General features: G+C 34.6%; 1 long non-coding RNA gene across 1 annotated transcript; it reads left to right on the forward strand.

Moving 5' to 3' along the window:
• The first annotated feature begins 7,885 nt into the window (after positions 1 to 7,885).
• LOC136210989 (uncharacterized) lies at positions 7,886 to 10,928 on the forward strand. Its single transcript, XR_010678269.1, has 5 exons — positions 7,886 to 8,001; positions 8,197 to 8,253; positions 9,152 to 9,218; positions 9,899 to 9,968; positions 10,802 to 10,928. It is a non-coding gene; the product is annotated as an uncharacterized lncRNA (long non-coding RNA).
• Positions 10,929 to 19,583: the final 8,655 nt, after the last annotated feature.

Raw genomic sequence — 19,583 nt, forward strand, 5'->3', positions numbered from 1 at the left:
GCCGTCGTTGAGGTTGGGCGGATGGCTTAATCTCTTCCTCAAGGAAAATTCTGTGCGTGCAGATTTTGGGGTCGATGCCTTTGATGTCGTGAATCGACCATCCAAAGGCTCCTTTATGTTGCATCAGCACCTCCACCAATTTTTCTTCCTGCTCAACTGTCAACAAAGAAGAAATAATAACGGGTAAATCTATGGGAGGTTGAAGAAAAACATATTTCAGATTGTTGGGTAAGGGCTTAAGCTCCAATTTTGGAGGTTCCTCTAACGAGGTTTTGGGTTTAGGTTTGATCTCACGATCAAGGTCCTCTTTTCTACCCTTAACCCAATAACATTTTTCAGGTGGGAGATCTTCAAATGGTTCATTCGAGTTTTCACATTCCTCACCACCTAGACCGAGTTCTAAAGAGGCATTTCTAATATTAAGGTCAACTTCCTCAATACATTCATCTATTAGCGCATCTACAAAGTTACAACTTTTGGAACGTTCTTGAGGAAATTTCATGGACTCATAAACGTTAAATGTTACCTCTTCGTCCTACACCCTTAGGACCAATTTACCTCCATGGACGTCTATCAGTGTCCTACCGGTTGCAAGGAACGGTCTCCCAATAAGAATGGGGACGGAGTCATCTTCTTCCATGTCGAGGACCACAAAATCGATCGGAAAGATCAGTTTGTCCACCTTCACCAATACATCTTCAACTATGCCTCTAGGCTATGCGATCGACCTATCTGCCAGCTGTAGTGTCATGTTTGTTGGTTTAGGCTCTCCGAGTCCCAATTTCCTGATAATTGATAGAGGCATAAGATTAATGCTTGCTCCTAAATCGCATAATGCCCTATCTATATGCATGTTGCCTATCCTACACGGGATGGTAAAGCTCCCTTGATCTTTAAGCTTTGGGGGTAATTTATGGGTGATTATGGCCGAGCATTGTTCTGTTAAAGCCACTATCTCATTTTCCCCAAACTTTTTCTTTTTCGACAACATGTCTTTAAGAAATTTTGCATAGTTTGGCATTTCCTCTAGTGCTTCCATTAATGGAATGTTTATTTCTAATCTACTAAGGATTTCCGAAAACCGAGCAAATTTCTTATCTAGGTTGGCCTTTTTCTGCTTCTGAGGGAATGGCAGTTTTGGTGTATAAGGCCTAACTACTTTTCCTACAGCTACTTCAGGAGCTGGAGTTTCAGATGCGGGACCGGGGTTGCTTACCACTTCCGGTTCCCTACTTACCTGAGGTGACGGATACGTTTGCGATGGAGGTGCCACGAGTGTGTCCACTTCCTTGCCGCTCCTTAGGGCGATGGCTTGAATCGCCTCTTCTTGTAAGAGGAACGCCTCGTGGCATTCCCTTTCTTCTTGTCTGATCGCGGCGAGCTGGTTACTCAGGGTCCTGCATGCCTCCTCGTTGGCTGCCAGTCGGACGGATATCTCTTTTAAGAGGGTCATTATTCCTTCTGAGTACTCTGTTTGCCTGCCATAAAAATCAGAGTTAGAATGGGGACATGGAAGGGTATCCACGGGTGCCATGTAGGGCGCCGGTGGATATCGTGTATACTCCTGATCGTAGTAGTTGTAAGTTGAGGGTTCAGAATTATACCTTTGATGATTACCCAAGTAACTTACATTCTCACCTCTAGGTACGTAATAGTTGATGTGGCATACCCTACCGGGGTGATTCTGGCTGTATCTCTCACAAAATGGTGTCCTTGGTTGGTTATTATGGCTGTATGAAGCCACAACGAAATCCATTTTTGTGTTGAGATCGTTCATGGACGGATTTGACGCTCTGTTGTCCATAGTTGCTAGAAGAACGATTTTATAAGTTACAGAATTTAAGTGATCAATAAGTATTTATGTATACAAGTATAAGTTATAGTCGAATATAAGTAAGTATGATATAAACAAGTATAAATGATATTAACAAAGGATATATTCACAAAGAATGCCTAAACTAACAATTCGACCTATGGTTCGATATTGCAGAAGAAATAAATCCCCGGCAACGGCGCCAAAAACTTGATGCGCCCCCACCTAAGGTTGAGATGAGGACTCACTAAGGGATAAGTGTACCCCGTCGTTATCAAGTAATAAATTTCTGGTTAAGTCCAGGTTATCGTCCATAGGATTTATTTCTGCAAGTATCAAGCTACTCGGTCTCGGATGTTATATAGGCTTAGGGGGTTTTGAGTTGGTTTGTTTAAGTTAATCTACTCCTAGGTTGAATTATACTAATCCTAGCTAAGTTATCTGATTCTAACTAAGTTATTCTACTCCTAATTAAGCTACTCTACCCCTAATTGATCTTTCATTAATGCAATTATCCGAAGGAACATGGTATGAACGATAATAAAGAAGATAGATTATTAGGTCTATTGAATAAAAACCTAATCTGAGTCACTTGTATTCAAGGCGATTAACCCTACTTACCCTCCTGAGGTTTCTAGCGCATGATTCCCTAAGGCCGAAACTAGGTCTAAGGCTCAGTAAATTGGCGCTTAATCAACTAAGAGGTCGTCAATCTCCTAAGCTCTGACTAGGTCAGATTCAGCTCGCAATATGTGCCTACTAGATTTTGGGGCTTTTGAATGAGTTAAACCAATTGAATAAAGCGTAAGACAGAGATTAGACAAATAATCATAGAACAAAACAAGAGCTAAATTATTATTAAAGGCGAAGATAAATGTCACAAGATACAATAAGATAAGTTCGGCAACTGTATCAAAGAGTACAAACAAGGAAAGATAAAAGGATATACAAAAATCCCTTTCAGGGAACCTGTTTACTCTGCAGCCGGTGACTTAATCTTAAGGACGGACCTTGATAATTCCTCGAGAAAAAGCTTTGAAGGAGGTTCAACGGAGGTTGAAGAAGATGGAGGAGATGGAGAGGAATTACAAGGGGGAAGCTAAGATAATTTACAAAAACGAAAGATATCTAAATTACATTGGAAAAATCCTATTTATAGACGCGGCTCGGGCCTCATTTTGACCTATTTTCGTGTCCTTATTGGTGTAGGAAGACGTGGAGTCAATCGTGGCTTCGTGGGGGCGGAATTGGTCTTTTTGACCAATTCCTGCAGGTCTGCTCGGCGAGCTGGGCTGCTCGCGACGAGCAGCCCCCTGCTCGCGGAGCAGGCGCCTGGCGGCCTGCTCGGCGAGTAGGCCTCTAGGGACCTGCTCGGCGAGTAGGCCTCTAGGGACCTGCTCGGCGAGTAGGCCTCCAGGGGCCTGCTCGGCGAGCAGAAATGGCCCACAGGGCCCTGCTCGTCGAGCGTTTTCGCCCGGCATGCTCTCGATGCTTGCCGAATAACCTCGATGTCCTTTTTTCGCCCGAACTTACACTTGCGCACATGTAGAAACTCCAGATAACATTAGTCCAAAAGCTAAATTGATCCATCAATCGCTTATTTTGAGCAAACGCTTCGTTTGGTGCGACTTTTGACGGACCAATTAGCTTCAAAAGATAACGGAATTATACTATGCATGCTATTTCGGCCGTATTTGCCTAAATTGATCATAAAACGAGCCTAAATGACGAAAAGTAAATAGAACGTCTCCAATTTCTAACTAAGTCACACAAAAGCATTTAAATGCGAGAATTGCTCGCTTATTAACTAAATAATGCTAAAACCCGTCCTAACACCGTACCCAAAGATAAGGGTTTTTGACCCCTATCAGTAGCCGACCATACAACAGTACTTCGGCTCCTCTAGATGTTTCCACTCTCACATGTCACAACTGCAAAGGTACTGGTCACAAATCTCGACAATGTCCATCCCCAAAATTCAATTGTAACACCTGTGGCACATTCAAACCAGCTTCCAATATGGCTACCACCTCAAACACCACCTCATCAGATTGGCTCATGGACTCCGGTGCAACTCATCACTTAACAGCAGACTTGGATAATCTCCATGTTCATAGCGAATATGATGGCCCAGAACAAGTTGTAGTAGGTAATGGCTCTTCTATCCCAATTACTCATGTCGGTCACTCTCAATTTCCTATTCAAAATATGTCTATTAGTTTTCAGAATATTCTTCGAGTCCCTGAAACTGTCAATAATTTGTTATCAGTCTCGTCCCTAACCCATTCTAATTCTATTTCAATAGAATTCTTTGCTGACCATTTTATTTTGAAGGATTTGAAGACAATGAGGGAAATCTATCGAGGAGTTCTTAAAAATGGCCTCTACACCATGTCACTACCATCATCAAATCAAACTCCAATTCAAGCTTTTAATATTAGTCTTCCTTTATGGCATGCTCGCTTGGGACATGCTAATTATCCTATTGTTCGAAAAACACTTGCATTGAATAATCTCTCATTTGATGATAATAAAAGTACCCTTTGTGATTCCTGTTGTGTTAGTAAGGCACATCGCCTTCCCTTCAATTTATCCAATTTTGTTGCTTCTAATCCTTTGGAATTAATATGTTCTGATGTATGGGGACCTACTCCTGTTCTTTCACATGATAATTATCGCTTCTATGTACTTTTTTATGATCACTATAGCAAGTTTACTTGGTTATTCTTTGTTCGTTATAAATCTGAAGTGTTAAGTGTCTTTATCAAATTCCGAACACTGTGTTGGAGATTAATATAAGATATATGATTGGGCCTTAACTATCAGTTTGAGCTATTAGTTCATTCGGTTCCATAACATGGTATCAGAGCATCTAAGACCAAACGGTTAAAGGTTCGAATCTCGGCAACCTCATTAATTTGTGGATTTAAAAGCACATGGCGGGATGGGCCTGTGTTGTGCACGCTGCAAGCCCAAGGGACATTTGCGTGTGGGGGTGTGTTGGAGATTAATATAAGATATATGATTAGGCCTTAACTATCAGTTCGAGCTTTTAGTTCAATCGGTTGTAATATAACATTGTTCTTAAGTCATTATTCTTGTTTATATTATTATTGTTTTAATGCAATATTTCTTATGGTAGCTGCTGATTAGGCCTGATGTTTTGTTGTTGCTCGTGTCCCTTATCATCTTCATAAGGTGTTCTGGCAGGATTTTGATTATTGATCAACTTTTGAAGCTTATTGAAATTTATTTTGATTATGCCTAGTTATGTTTAACATCCTGTTGTAGAGAGTAGTATGATAAAGTAGTAATGAGTATATAACTCAGTTTTTTTGTATTTGGAATAATATACAGTTGGTTAAATATTTGAAAATACTGTGAATTTGTGAATGTTGAATCAAAGATTATATATATATATATATATATATATATATATATATATATATATATATATATATATATATATCAGGTTAATTAATTATCCTATATTTGTGTACATTTTTTTTATTGATTTTGCATTTAATTTCAGTAATACATGAGAATCAATTTCGATTACAGTAATACAAAAAAATAAAGCAGGTTTAATTTGAACCTGTTGATGTAGAATTGTTAAAAACAATAACATTAGGGTCAGTTGTTCGTAACAACCGACTCTAATACAATTGATATTAGCCACGGTTGCAGAAAAACCGACTCCAATACTCTTATCATTAGCCACGGTTCTTCTATAACCGACTCTAATGATTAGAGCATTAGAGTCGGGTGTTACAAAAGATCGTGGCTAAAGATCCCTTTAGTCACGGCTTTTTGTAACAATCGTGGCTAAAACATCAGGCATTAGAGTCGGTTATATGTAAAAACCGACTCTAATATGTCCCTTTGGCCATGGTCGAACAACCGTGGCTAAAGATACCAAGCATTTGCCACGCCTCTTTTGGTCACGGTCGTACAACAGTCGCTAATGATGTTAAACGACTGTGGCCATAGGCCATTTCTGTACTAGTGTTAGGTCGTCGGTATCTATATTTTATCGGTAGTTAGGTTGTCTATATCTATGTATTATCTACAATTAGGTTGTCGATAGAACATACATATCGGCGCATTTCGACCAAACCGAATTACTTCCTAACACCAGACGAACCCAGATAAACCCTAACACCAGAAGAAGTAAATGAAACGAAACGAAAGATTACTTCTCAGACCCAACAAATGTACATACAATACAAGAGAGAATCGCAAATGTAAAGTCAAGTTATTTACCCTCTTTTTCGTCCTTCCTTCTGAATTCGATTCGTTGTCTGAGCTTCGTGTTCTCGTCATGTTCACTCGAAGTAACAGAGATTCGCCGGATGAAATGTACAGAATCGAGCAATGAATCGCCGGAAAGTTAGAGAGAGGGATAGCGGGGTGTTAGGCTAGAGAGATGGAAGTTTGAATGTTAAAGAGCGGGGAGCGGAGTGTTAGAGTTAGAGATGAGGGCAATGTTGGAATTTTGTTAATGAAATGTGTTAGTTTTGGTGAGTTTTTCAAAAGGAGTTAGAAAAGAAAACTAGCACCTTAAAAGGTGCTAGTTTTGTAATTGTCCCCAATATTTAAAGCAAATACGGTCGCTTAGTATACTATTGGGATAGGGATAGGGATAAAGGTTGGGATAGACATAAGAATAAATGGTTGGGATAAGGATAAAATATGATAATCGAGAATTATTATTCAATGTTTGGTATGTTGGATATGGATAGATATAAAATAATACATTTTACTATTTTAACCTTATTTAAACTATATAACATTAATTTGAGGGATAAGAGATAGACTTTTCCATCCTATTAAAATCGCAGGAGTTTATCCCACCTCCCTCTTGGGTATAAGATTTGAGGGATAAGAGTCATATCCCACTCTTATTTCCCTAACTTATCTCTAAAACAAACATGGGATAACTCGTCTCAATTTTTTTATCCCTATCTCGTGTCTTTATCCCATCTAACAAACACCCCGATAAGGTATAAAACTCCTAAAACATAGACTTGCAGCCTGGTCATTTAATTGCTTGTATGTTTAAGGGCACTTGGCTAAAGTATATAAGTGGGTGTTTGTTTACCAACTTCTCACCTCATGTTTGTCTTTTCCATTTGAAAGGTAGCATTTTTTATGTTTGGTTAGACTCCTCCTGTTTGCCTTTTACCGTTGAAAAGCAGTTTTTTACAAAAGCAGAGAATCTCTGCTTTTTTGAAAAGCAGCCTTTCAGTAAACAGAAACAGCAACCAGTAAACAGGAGTTGTAACCAACAAACAGGAACAACAAACAATAAGTAGCCAAATAGACCTAAGTATGTGCATTTCCCACTATTTTATATTCAATTTATTTCATATATAAAATATATGGTTAGATGGGTCACAAATTTATCATTCAAAATATATTTTTAACTCTTTCATTAAATATATATTTTGTAAACAGTATTTTTATTATTGTTTTCAAGTGTTTTCACTCATTTTTCTAATGAAAATTGTTCTCTAATTACTATTTATATCAATATTCTTAATATAATTTATAGCTAGTTGTTTTTAATATGCTGCTGATAAAAATGAAAAAAACAAAAATGTATTTTTGAAAAATAGAAAAATAGTTCAGATAAAAATAGAGAGTTGACTATAAATATGAAATACGTGAGGGATTTAATCATTTACCAAAAATTAAAAGATTGCATTAATCAGAATTTCTTAATCTATTTAATACTTTAAAGTTGAATGTTCTCAATAGTGAAATTGGAACCTTTTTGTCAATTTTTTCCAATTGAACCCTTACAATCCTCACCCTGTTTTCTATTTAGCTGGTTTTATTATCTTTTGGACATCTTTTTCTAAATTTTCCAATTGAGCCCTTATAATTTTTTCCATCATCAGCTGGTTTTATTGTCTTTTCAGTAAGTTTTCTAATTGATTCCCTATGATGCTCCTGGAGTTTCTGGAAAACTGCTCCTCATCTATCTAAAACGACATCGTTTTTAAAATCCCTTTCACTAAATTAGGCCTTGGTAGGGTTGCATTCTCTTTACGCCACTCCTTCCCTATCATTTTCCAGTTGCTTCTCTTATCTTCTTCCCTCCCTAAACTGTCGGGTCTCTCATATCGCTTTTCCCCTTTTTGCAACCGATACATCATTTTCGGATTGCCCCTTTCCTCTCAACAGTAAGTTTTCTCCTACAGTTGCTGTTATTTTTTCCAGTGGTTTCTAGGTTCAAGAGTTATCTTTCCCTCTCTATGTCGGGCTTCGTATATGAGTTTCGATGAACCTTTTGTTTAGACAGTTGCTATCATTTAAATCCATATCATTACACTCTTAATCCTTCAAATGCTTATGTATTATGATCCTTCAATTTTTAGATTCTAGCCCGCCTTCAATCCTTTTCTTCGACTCCAAGAACCTACGACTCGGTTCAGGTATGGTTTTATGTAGCTCTAATTTTCATTGCTTTTCACTTTTCTTTTTTTTCCAGATATGTTTATTTAGTTTTTTGATTAATGATATTTAGCATATATTTTCTTATAAATAGTGAAAATAGAACCATTTCAAAGGTTGAAATACACAGATCTATGAGCTCTTTGTTTCTTTTCTTAGAGTCAAATTGAAGCCTTTATGTGTTACATGCTAAATTTGTGTTAAAATATGCTTAAATTACAGGGAGGCTACTGGAAAATATGATGAAAGTTTTATTTATATTTGTAAAATCATGTCATGGATAATAGGAGCAACATGTATTCATGCTTTTGGATTTGGGTGAGATATTTGGGGAATTTAGTCAATCAGGTTATGAATTATGGAAATTTCTCATTTTAGTTAGTAGGGAAGAGAATTGAAGGTTTTGATTTTTTCTTGCAACTTTCAAATCTGATGCTTTCGTTTTTTATTGTTTTACACTTTTTGAAGTTCATATGCATCTTAATTTATTTGTTTCAGTATTTAACCCTCCTGTTTAAGCTGTAACACTGATTTGATGTTAAATTCGTCTAGCTTCTTCAGTTTCAGATTACTTTCCCATGTCATTTCATAAGATTTTATAAATAAAGAGGTCAAAGAAGCCGCTCTAAATCGATGGAAATTCGTTGTTATATCAGGCATCATTTTCGGATCGCCTCTTTCCTCTCAACAATAAGTTTTCTTTGCTGTTATTTTTTCGAGTGGTTTCTAGGTTCAAGAGTTGTCTTTCTCTCTCTATGTCGGGCTTCATATATGATTTTCGATGAACCCTTTTGTTTAGACAGTTGCTATCATTTAAATCCATATCATTACACTCTTAATCCTTCAAATGCTCATGTATTATGATCCTTCGATTTTCAGCCTTCAATCCTTTTCTTCGTCTCCAAGAAACTGCGACTCCAAGAACGGGTATCTAAGTACGGTTCAGGTATGGTTTTATGTAGCTCTAATTTTCATTGCTTTTCACTTTTCTTTTCTTTTCCAGATATGTTTATTTAGTTTTTTGATTAATGATATTTAGCATGTATTTTCTTATAAATAGTGAAAATAGAACCATTTCAAAGGTTGAAATACACAGATCTATGAGCACTTTTTTTCTTTTCTTAGAGTCAAATTGAAGCCTTTATGTGTTACATGCTAAATTTGTATTAAAATATGCTTAAATTACAGGGAGGCTACTGGAAAATATGATGAAAGTTTTATTTATATTTGTAAAATCATGTCATGGATAATAGGAGCAACATGTGTTCATGCTTTTGGATTTGGGTGAGATATTTGGGGAATTTAGTCAATCAGGTTATGAATTATGGAAATTTCTCATTTTAGTTAGTAGGGAAGAGAATTGAAGGTTTTGATTTTTTCTTGCAACTTTCAAATCTGGTGCTTTCGTTTTTTATTGTTTTGCACTTTTTGAAGTTCATATGCATCTTAATTTATTTGTTTCAGTATCGATTAACACTCCTGTTTAAGCTGTAATGTTGATTCGATGTTAAATTCGTCTAGCTTCTTCAGTTTCAGATTACTTTCCCATGTCATTTCATAAGATTTTATAAATAAAGAGGTCAAAAAAGCCGCTCTAAATCAATGTTAAATTCGTTGTTGTATCAGGCATCATTTTCGGATCGCCTCTTTCCTCTCAACAGTAAGTTTTCTCCTCAGATTACAGTTGCTGTTATAGGTAAATTTCATAATTTTTCCTGAAGTAAAGCATGCATGGGTCATATAATGTTGAATATGCAATTTTTACTCTAAAAGGTTTTAGGATTGTCAATTTGATTGATGAATAAGGTTACAGAGTTATTTAGGACAGTTATGTGTTTTATTAAATCAGATGTTTTTTCTCAAATTAAAGAGATTGTTCTTTAATTCTATTATCAAATCGTAAAATTTATTAATTTTTAGGATAAGGTACCAAAATAGGTCTACGTATCAATTTAGGCTTCACGTACAAAATAGCACCAATATAGGCTTAACGTTAAAAAAAGGTCCAACTTAGGCCTCCATAATATCCCTTATTTTAAGGTAAGAATAAAGAATAAAGAATATTTCAAGCTAGGATCAGGTTAGAAACAATGATTGAAAGTTTTGGAATTTTCGTTTCTTCTCTATTTTCGTTTTTTTGTTTTGTATGAAAAAATATTATTACCGGATTTGCATATGTGCCCCAATTCATTATCTAGGCGTTAGACAACCCAACATTTATTTAGACAACATTCATTTTCAATGAACTTTCTGTTTAGGCAGTTACTAAATTTAGAGGTTTTTATTACTGTCATCGGTTGCTCATATTCAGATTGCACATATTCGAAGAACTAGTATTTGTGGTTCATGTATGGTTTTTTTTCCTGATTTCATTTTCGTCAGCTTACTTTCTGATTTCATTTTCTTCTGTTTAGGCAGTTGCTAAATTTAGAGGTTTTTATTACTGTCATGGGTTGCTCATATTAGAAGAACGGGTATTTATGGTTCATGTATGGTTTTTTTTCCTGATTTCATTTTTGTCTGTTGCAGCTTACTTTCAAATAGCTTTCAATCGAAATCTATAAATGAAGAAGAAGATGCAGTAGTAACTCTGATTTGATGTTTGTTTTGATTTACTGGGTATCGTTTTCCGATGGCTTCCTTCCTTGCAGCAGGAAATTCTCTTAATTATGAACATCAAATAGAAGTATGATGTAACCTCTTAATCTTCATTTACAGTCTTAAATATAGTTCACATTATTGTATAGTTTATAAATCTGATGCCTTTTTCTTTTATTTTATTTTTATTACAGGATGTTAACCTGATGAATGAAAAAATTCAGCGGGAAATGTATGAGCTGAGAAAAACAATGCAAGCCTGCTTGGAAATGCAGACATAAATGCGCAGCTCCGTTGAGGAAGTAGCTGTACAACCAGAACCAGGTGAGCTAGAAAATGAAATTCTATTAAAAAAGATGCGTTTTTTAGTGAAGTATCAATTTAGCTCCACGTACAAAATAGCATCAATATAAGCTTAACGTTAAAAGAAAGGTCCTATTTAGGCCTCGATAATATCCCTTATTTTCAGATAAGAATAAAGAATAAACAATAAAGAATATTTCAAGCTAGGATCAGGTTAGAAACAATGATTGAAAGTTTTGGAATTTTCATTCCTTCTCTATTTTGGTTTTTCTGTTTTATATGAAAAAATATTATTACCAGATTTGCATATGTGCCCCAATTCACTGCACCATTTTTTTTTATAAAATTATTGTCTTTTCATGTTTATATTGCGAAAACCAAATGTTTGGGAATTTCTGTTCTAACGTCGATGATGTAGTTCCTTTAATTATTGAATTTAAAATAGTTTGATATTTAATGTGGATTGTATTTAAACAGGTATATATTTAATAATTGAATTTAATTTTTTTTAAAGCAAGCACTTTTTTTCAATCATACAAATAAAAAAAATTAACATTTAATATGAATTAAGAAATTATAAATGGTGCAGATAATTAAATAGTATATAATTGATAAATAAATAATTCAAAAAATAATTTTTTTTGTTAGTTTTACATTCATACGGTGTTGCTTTTTTTTAGTTTTTTTTACTTTTTAAATTTCTTAAAAATCGAATTATAAAAAAGATATCATTTAATCATTTGATTTTTTTAATTTGAGAACAAAATTATTTATGAACATAGAAAAATAAATAAAAATGAAAGTATAAAATAAAAATTTCAAATTCAATAAGCATTTTATTTGGAACATTTTTTTTTTGTTTTTCAACTCACAATACAATTTTTAAATAATTTAGTAATCATTGAATTAAGAAGAAAATATGTATTTAATGTTATTTAAAGTTTTTTTTTTTAAAAATTTGCAACTTATTGATAATAGATTTTGAATAAAGTTACAATTTAAATGATATAATTTAATAATTTAGTTGTGTATAGGAAATACAAAAAATAATAAAAAGAAACTCAAAATTTATTGTATGTAACACTTTGAAATCCATCACATATTTTTTATAAGCAATATATATTTGTTTCATTTAGTATTTTTTTTTTTAAATATTTATCATTATTACAATTAATTAAACAATATATGTATAATCCCAAGAATGCATAATACTTTTGATATTTTTTAATGAGAAACTATTTAATTGTTTTTAATATATTTGTTTATATTTTTAATTTCAATTTATTCATAATTGTAATAATAAAAGTTGTCACTTAATTTATAGATATGATTTGACAAAACTTACATCATATATTTTAAGCTTAATAGACATCCAACCCCTTAAACTTGTAACTTTTTTTTCACCTAGCCTCCTCAACTTAGGGGACAACCTCTCAACCCCCTTAACTCTCCAAAAACATCACATACAACCCCTTAAACTTGTAACTTTTTTTCATTTGGCCCCCTCAACTTAGGGGACAACCTCTCAACCCCCTTAACTCTCCAAAAATATCACATACAGCCCCTTACACACCTATATCCGGTCAAAATATTGACCCGTGTAGAAAACGCGCTTGACTGTTGACCACACCAATGCCACATGTCATTTTTTTCTTAAATTTTTCCATGTAAATCCAGTAAATTACCCCATAATTTGGACATCCGTAGAGTCTTCTTCCTTGATTTGCAGGTTTCCACGAAACCTTAAGTACAACATATTCACCACAAAAACATGATTCATGAGTACCCACCCTGAAATCGGTTTCAAGAACAACACAAGCCCTAACCTAATTGTCAAAAGAAAAAAGAATTATCTCATAAGAAGAAAGAGGCAAACCAGAAGAAGAAGGAGAAGAATAAAAAGAAGAAGGTAGAGGAGGAATAAAGGAGATGAAGGAGATGATACTTACTATTGAACTTGAATCGGAGACCGATCGGAGACAGAAAAGAGGTGAATCAAAGGAATCGGAAAAGATGAAGGATTTATGAGGAGAAGAACGTTAGGGATTTAAGAAGAAAGGGGATTTTTTTACCGTTTAAGTTTCTAAAGCCAACCTTCACGCGCTTTCTAATGAGTGCAATCCCAACTTATTCCATTAAGGGGCTATATGTGATGTTTTTAGAGAGTTGAAAGGGTTGAGAGGTTGTCCCCTAAGTTGAGGGAGTCAGGTGAAAAAAAGTTGCAAGTTTAAGGGGTTGTATGTGATGTTTTTGGAGAGTTAAGGGGGTTGAGAGGTTGTCCCCTAAGTTGAGTGGGCCAGGTGAAAAAAAGTTACAAGTTTAAGAGGCTGGATACTTATTAAGCCTATATTTTATGTAATTTACAAAACCTAATAAATTTTTAGGAACCTAAGAAGTACCTTTTTCTAAACACATTAAAAAATTTCATTAAGTTTTTTCACCTTTGCAAAACCTAATAACATGTTTTTCAAACCGTGTGAACAATTATTCCATAACAAAGAAAAATGTTTAAAAACACATTTTTTATTCATTTTTTTATTAATTGAGTTTAAAATAGTTTAATATTTAATGTAGATGGTATGATTTAAGAATACATATTGTTTGGAAAAAAATATAAAACTTTTACTATATTTTTTATTAAATAATTCTTTCATACATTCTTGCATTTTTTTTAGCATTTTTCAAGTATTTCAAATTGTTAGTAATTGAATTTAAAAACCATATCATTTCTTCAAAAAAAACCCATAGCATTTAATGTGCTTGATATAAAAATATATAAAAAATGTCTAAAATAAGTATGGTGTTCATATCTTGAAACTGCCAAAAAATAATTGTTTTTGGCATCATATGTCATAAAAAAAAAGTCTAAAGCAAGTATTGTCACACCCGACCCTAGATGACCTCAATCGGCATCGGGCATGAAATAGAAAGATCATAATCAATACTTAAGAGTCTCCAATTTAACTCAAATATCATTATATTACAATTGAACTACCAAAGTTCTAACCATAATTCTCATAATAAGCAGCCAACTTCCAAACTCCGCCTAAACGATCGGTAACCTTCTCAATATCCTGTACTTTCTCACCTAAAAACATTAAAACATTTGAAAAGGGTGAGACAAAAATCTCAGTAAGAAACTATTAGCTATAAAAACCAACTTTATTTAACATAGTTACATATATACATTTATAAAGGGATTTAATCAAAACCTTATAAAATATACTCAAAACGTAAAGTCATAATATAGTCAAAGGATTAAACCAAAATCCAAAAATATATATAATCTTGTATTCATTCTTGAGTTCAAAACCTTATAAAATATGGTAATCAAATAAGTGTTTCATTAAACCAACTCGTATTTAATCAAACGTAAAACCTTATATCAAAATCAATCATAACCGAAAACATAATCCAAATGAACTTAAAACATTGTATCCATCCTCGAGTTTCTCCCCTTAAGTATCAATCCATAACCACATATATAAGCGAGACGTCTCTTCACTACAAAAAAAGAGGCTTTTAATGAGAAGAAAAATTATTATTAAAAGTCCAAATATTCTCATAAAAGAGTTTTTAACGAGAATTATTACTCTCATGGCTCCCTTCATTACAGGGGTCCGTTACTAAAAGTAATTATGAGAATAAACTGTCTTCTCATTATCACCATATATAATGAGATTAATTATCCCCATTAGAATTTTTTATAATAATAAAAACTCTTCTCATTAAATTATTTATAATAATTAGAAATATTCTCATTAATTTTTTATATAATAATTAAAAATCTTCTCATTAAATCTTTTATAATGATTCAAAAACCCCTCATTAAAGATTTTATCATGATAAAATATTTACATTGTATAATAATATTCTGCTTATTAATTATAAGAATACAATTCAATTATAAAACAAAGTTCCATTTCAATTCACTAAGAAGAAAGAGCAAATGCATTACATAAGCAACACAATACTTCTGAAGGCGCGATCTGGATGGCAAAAGGTGGTCCTCACAGCCATATTCTTCGTCTGCTCGCCTTTCAGAATTAAGATCTTTGTACAGAACATCTTCATACCCAGAGCAGCAACAACATCAATACTTATATTTCATATCCTCCCCCTGGTGGTCAATCTCCTCAGGCTTCACCAAATCATAGTCATCTAAATATTCCATATCATGGCGGTGGGCCCCAAACGGCAATATCATTACCAAATCTCTCTCTGTTTTCAAGTCCCCAGCTTCAATTGCCAGGCTATGGATCACCACATTTTAGTGGAAATGCATCACAATTTTCTTCTGGTCTATCTGGAAATAGCCGGCCACCTGACCAATGGGTTAACCATACAGGCCTATATCATGGAGATCATCCAAACCATTTGAACAATCATTTGAACAATATTTTGCAGCAACTACCTCATCACAATGGTTTGATGCATCCACAGTTGTTGCATCAACTGCAATCACATCAGCATAGACTACACCATCCCCCTTCAGCCATCATTAGGCCATTTATCAGGAATGCAATCGCAATTGTTTAATCCTCATCTTTCTCTATCCCCCTGTTCAGCCATCATTAGGCCATTTATCAGGAATGCAGTCGCAATAGTGGAACGGCAGTGTTTGCTAATAGTCGAGTAATTATACTTAGAAATTACCTATACCAAAGATAAGCAATAGAACAGAGAGTTACCTGACCAACAGAAGTTGCACCATGTCGTTTTGACAATTTACTCCGATCTGGAGCAAGAATTAAGGAAACGTGTGCAAAGGAAGGCATAGAGAATCCAAGACCCTATGCGAAAATCATATATCGGAAAGTAAGTTGAGTTCTCGGTAAAGGTCGAAAGGTAGAGTACATATCTGCTTCTCATTTAGAAGTGTACTTGATCATACCTTGTATATCAGTGCTTGCCTTAGAGTACTGGTAAATGCTCTTCAGCTCTGAAATGCAATGACACGAGTAAGACGGGGAAAAAATGTAACCCCTAGGGGTGGCAACTTCTAACACGAATACATGATTTAAAGAGACAACTAGACTGACACGACACGAGATAACATATCTACGAGATAACATGGTTTTGAGACAAAAAACGAAATTGGCACTATCCACAGCCCACAAACAAATAATAACACTTCAAAGGAAGTAAGTAAGACGAATACTGACTCGACTTGTAGAACTTTAGCCAGAGAGATTTACAGGAACCATAATTACCATATCACATGTGAGATAACCATGGTAGCATCATCGACTGGACGCAAAAGTTGTACACGGCTGATGAGTGAATACCATGAGAAATATTGATCATAATCTTATTTCCATTTTAATCAATAGTCAATTCTACATAGTCAATTAAAGTTTGAAACAGAGGCAACACAAAAACTGACCTATTAAATTAGCCAATCCTTCATAGTCAATTCTACATGAATCAAAGTTCAAGCTCTCAAAATTGGTCATACCTCAGTCAGGTAATCTGTCATTTGTGTGACATTTAGATACGTCACATGAGTCTTCATCCCTCTTAATACTTTCTCTAGCACCAACATTTCAGGTGGATATTGCCTTAAATATGTAGCATTGTTGATTGGCTCAACCTCACTGCCGCACTCCCCATCCAAATTCCATTGCCCACTGCTGCAGAATGTCAAAGCAATGAGATGTAAATAACTTTCTCACAAGAAACAATAAATCACGAAAGAAAACATGAAACTTAATCATACACATCTGCATCAATTTAGAAAACTAGTAAGAACATTGCTTTGATGGAAAAATAACATGTGAATCGTTTAACCTGAAATGCGAAGCAGAATGTCCTCTGAAAAAGACCAAATACTCCACTAGGTTATGTTATGATTAACCCATCTAGCCCATGCAGTTGAAGCTTTTCGAAATGCCTCTAAAACGTTTAATTCATTATAAACATGACTTCCTTCTTGGTAATAATCTTTCCTGCATATACAGACAATCAATTTTTTTATAACATAACTCATTGGCATTCATATATCAACATCTCATAACTAAAAAAAGTTAGAAGCTAACCCTTTCTAAAAGTATTTTGGTGACTCCACCAATGTCTGGTGTTGAAGATGATTATATCAGCATCTGTATACTAATCTGAAGATCTCCCTACTAAATGAAGACGAAGAGTTTATTTTGTTCCATTTTTATCATTCATTTCCCATTATTGAAATATGAAAGGAGATACAAAGAACTCTACTGTCCAGTTAATAGTCCTATTTATCATCCTCAAAGATTATATAACTCAATTAGCAAAATCAGACAAAATATGAATGTTTCTTCAGATTCGTACAGCATTTAGCTATGCTGCAAATAGCATCATAACCAATACTGGGAACATCCTACCAGATGAATAGCCTAATAACTTACAGCCCTTTCCCATTTCTAGAAGAGCATGATTGCTAATCCTTTGGCCCTTTCCTATGCATGGTGTTTGTAGTTGACAGTAACAAGCAAACAAACAAAATATTAAGGGTTAAATATCCAGGACACAAAACCAGTGTTCAGCAACATTTAGAGAGCATAATTATCTACGTTTGACAGTATTGAGTAAGCTTCGTACCTCTATGCTAAGCCAAACATGCCAAGAGTTCCCCCTGAACGAAGCATTACCACTTCTGCACCTTCCTCCTCCTTATCCTTACTTAGCTGAGTTGCCATTTCCCAAGCAGCCAAAGTACACACTAGATCCACTACAATCCCTGTTTCTTGGGCTATGTCTTGGCATTTTTTTATCTCTCCTTCGACAACTTTCCCAAATCTGGAACACACATCTTTAACATAACATGATTTTTACACAGTAACTTGAAATCACCACCCCTAAAATAAATATAATAGCATTTACTCACTTTCTCCTCTGGTTGCGCTCTACCAAATGAACAACTCCATCATCTACTTCATTTAGCAATGGTCAGTGAGATGGAAACCAAATTGATTCCTGAAATTAGAAATTAAGTGTTTCTCTTACTCAATGTATGAATCAACTAGATCAGCTAGTATGATACTAGTTACCTCCCATGGGAGCTTGAGAAAAAGAGCAATAACAGTAGTAGTAAGATATGGTTGCAACAAAAGTTAAACAAGTTCAAGTATAAAGAGGACTTATAAACCTTTGACAGTATAATAAAGCCAACACACTAAGGTACCTGCAAGAATCACACATTATATTGAGTTAGGAATACATAGACAAATTAGGAAGCATGTTAACCAGTCAATAATAGGTTACCCGTTATGTCCCATTCTGTACACAGGACAAAACTGAACTCTGCTGCACCGCTGGCCAAACCAATAAAACCAAGTTAGAGTCAGCTACATAGTCCATTTCCCAGTATGCCAGATCAGATCTACCATTTTTAGCTATTCAAGTCTTTTTCCCATCCAAACTTTTGTTAAAATAACCCAAGGTCCAGCTCCATCTATGTGCTCTGTTCTCTATGACTAATGTTTAGAATCTAAAAAGCCTTAGTTTCATTTAGATTTTTCATAAAACCAATGTTCCAACAACAGGTATTGTTATCGTGAACAGAATGGGATACATGTGTAGGAAACATGACAGAGACAAGAAAAAGGTCGCTAAGCAACCAACCATTTAACAAAGGGCCAGATGAAGAGAGTAGTTTGGTTGAATTTGGAAGTGCATAAACCATTTAACAAAGGGCCAGAGAAAGAGAGTAGTTTCTGTTACAGTATGAAACACAAAATCAGGCATGTCACAAGAAATCACAAAGGGAAAGAAATTACATGCTTGAAAATAATGCTTGTAAAAACTGCATAAACAAGCACACGATTAATCACTTCTTACTCATACTTTAAATTCAAAAGAAATCAAAGCACCAGTGTAAAAAAATGAAGTAATTTGCATCAGGCCATTGCCTGAGCAAAATGGTCTACAAGGAATAATTAGATTGTACTTTCATTCAACAAAAGTGCGGGAAGTTAGGTTCTCTAAGTAGATGGCAAGGGAAAATCGGAACCGACATAAAAATTTCCCAACAAATCAGGCCTTTTCCGTTTGGGAAAGATGTTGAGGGGTAATATTAGCATGCAATGCACAATGTATTGGGAAGAATTTTATTTAAGAATATCTTGAAACTCTCATCAAGCCCAGTGAGAACCATACCTTAATATATCAAGCAATGATTATGTATTGCGAAAGAATTTTATTAAGAATATTTTAAACTCTCATCAAGCCCAGTGAGAACCATACCTTAGCCGAGTAGATTTTGCATGTGCCCCCTTTAGGTTCGAGAAAAAGCAGTTGCCTCCTCCAAAGTAAGAACAAAACTGAGAGCTGGTTAACAAGAAAATTCACAACATTAGCTTTACTAGAAGAAGCATAAACAAACATTTCTTCAGGTCGATTGAAGTTCGAATCATGTAACAAGAAGAACAGA

The sequence above is a fragment of the Euphorbia lathyris genome, chromosome 1 (assembly GCF_963576675.1).
Source record: "Euphorbia lathyris chromosome 1, ddEupLath1.1, whole genome shotgun sequence".
Taxonomy (NCBI): Eukaryota; Viridiplantae; Streptophyta; class Magnoliopsida; order Malpighiales; family Euphorbiaceae; genus Euphorbia; species Euphorbia lathyris.